Source organism: Rhea americana, unplaced genomic scaffold (assembly GCF_003343005.1).
Source record: "Rhea americana isolate MKP2758 unplaced genomic scaffold, rheAme1 scaffold_850, whole genome shotgun sequence".
NCBI classification, from domain to species: domain Eukaryota; kingdom Metazoa; phylum Chordata; class Aves; order Rheiformes; family Rheidae; genus Rhea; species Rhea americana.
The window spans coordinates 5,677-7,423 of record NW_028187035.1 but is presented as its reverse complement, the minus strand read 5'-3'; the positions used below and the strand labels follow the sequence as shown (position 1 = coordinate 7,423).

The 1,747-nt window shown below is 63.4% G+C and overlaps 2 pseudogenes; both read right to left on the bottom strand.

The window, feature by feature from the left end:
* The window catches only part of LOC146585051 (28S ribosomal RNA), a 3,353-nt pseudogene extending 2,443 nt beyond the window's left edge, over positions 1-910 (bottom strand).
* Positions 911-1,576: 666 nt separating this feature from the next.
* Positions 1,577-1,699, bottom strand: LOC146585050 (5.8S ribosomal RNA; annotated as a pseudogene; the record flags this gene model as incomplete).
* Between the last annotated feature and the right edge of the window lie 48 nt (positions 1,700-1,747).

Below are 1,747 nucleotides of genomic sequence, written 5' to 3'. Positions count from 1 at the left end.
GCCCTGAGGACAGTCCATCCCAGTTGACAGTCACACCAGGGACTGGGGGGCCTGTCCCCTGGATGGGGGCCATCCTCACCRCCACGGTCAACTTGTGCCACCCTCCCTGCCCCCCACAAGCAGGGGTGAGGAGAAAAACGGTGGTGCCGCTGCCGCCAGGCTCCAGGAGGCTGCCAGAGGGGAAGGCGCAGTGGCAATCCTCTCCCTTGGCCCCGGGATTCGGCAACAGCTGCTGCCCGGGGGCTGTAACACTCGCCACCACGCGGTGGCGAGCCACCTGCCCACCGGGCCTTCCCAGAAGACCTGGAGCTGCTCGTGGCGCACAGCCACAGGGGAAATGCGCCCAACGGGGGCCAGTTGCTGGTACAGCAGCAGTCCCCGGACCGCCCCCGTGAGGGGGATGGAGGGGAGGCGGAGGCRGGGATCCGACGAGACCCGAGACGACCGACCGAGCCCAACGRGTTCAATCCTCCGGGCGGACTGTGTGCACCCCACCCCTTTACCTCTTAACGGTTTCACGCCCTCTTGAACTCTCTCTTCAAAGTTCTTTTCAACTTTCCCTTACGGTACTTGTTGACTATCGGTCTCGTGCCGGTATTTAGCCTTAGATGGAGTTTACCACCCGCTTTGGGCTGCATTCCCAAGCAACCCGACTCCAAGAAGCCCCGGTCCTGGCGCACCAGGGGGGCCGCTACCGGCCTCACACCGTCCGCGGGCTGGGCCTCGATCAGAAGGATTTGGGCCCCCCGAGAGCAGCACCAGGGATGGGGGTTTCTGTATGCCACATTTCCCGCACCTCACCGTGGGGAAGGGATTCRGCGCTGGGCTCTTCCCTCTTCACTCGCCGTTACTGAGGGAATCCTGGTTAGTTTCTTTTCCTCCGCTGACTAATATGCTTAAATTCAGCGGGTCGCCACRTCTGATCTGAGGTCACAATCGGATGGTGACAGGGTGGGTGCGTGTGCACCTGCCCCTCGCACTTCGACTCCTGGAGGAGGTCCAAGACAGGGCTCAGCCAGCGGGCACGTGCCCACCGGAGGGAGGATGGCCTGAAGTCCCTAGCCAGGACCAGGGGGGAAAAGGCATGGCGACCTGAGATCGCCATCACACAGTGGGGAGGACTGCGGGGGCCCTCCAACACGCACGTTAAGCAGCACGGTGCGGTACCACCGCAGTACCCACCCGCAGACAGCCGTGCAGGGCCAGGGGACTAGGTGAGCACCTCCCACAGGGCCGGCTCCCAAACGCTCGCTTGCTCACTCACGTGCTTGCACAGCCCTCCGCCGGCTGGGGCTGAGCTCCTCCTCCTCCTCCCGGCCGCTGCCTCCGCTCTCGCCCTGGCACGGAATGGCACGCCACCCTCTGCTACCCTGCCCTCTTCTCTTCTCCCCCCCTACATTCCCCCCCCCTTCTTGGCATCAGTTGGGGCCCACGCCACCCCCTCCACCCCAATGTGGGACCCACACCCGTCGCTGCCAACCTCAACACAACCCCACAGCTGACACCAGCAGCAGGTGGAAGTGGCTCGAAACATGCTACGGACACGTGCGAGCTGTGGGGATGGGGTGGGGGAGCTTGGCGCAGTGGCCAAGTGTGTTCAAAGTGTCAATTGTCAGTGTGTCCTGCAAGTCACATTAATTCTCGCAGCTAGCTGCATTCTTCATCGACGCACGAGCYGAGTGATCCACCGCTAAGAGTTGTCTCGGTTTCGGTCCCCGCCGCACGCACGAGGGGAACAGGCAGCATT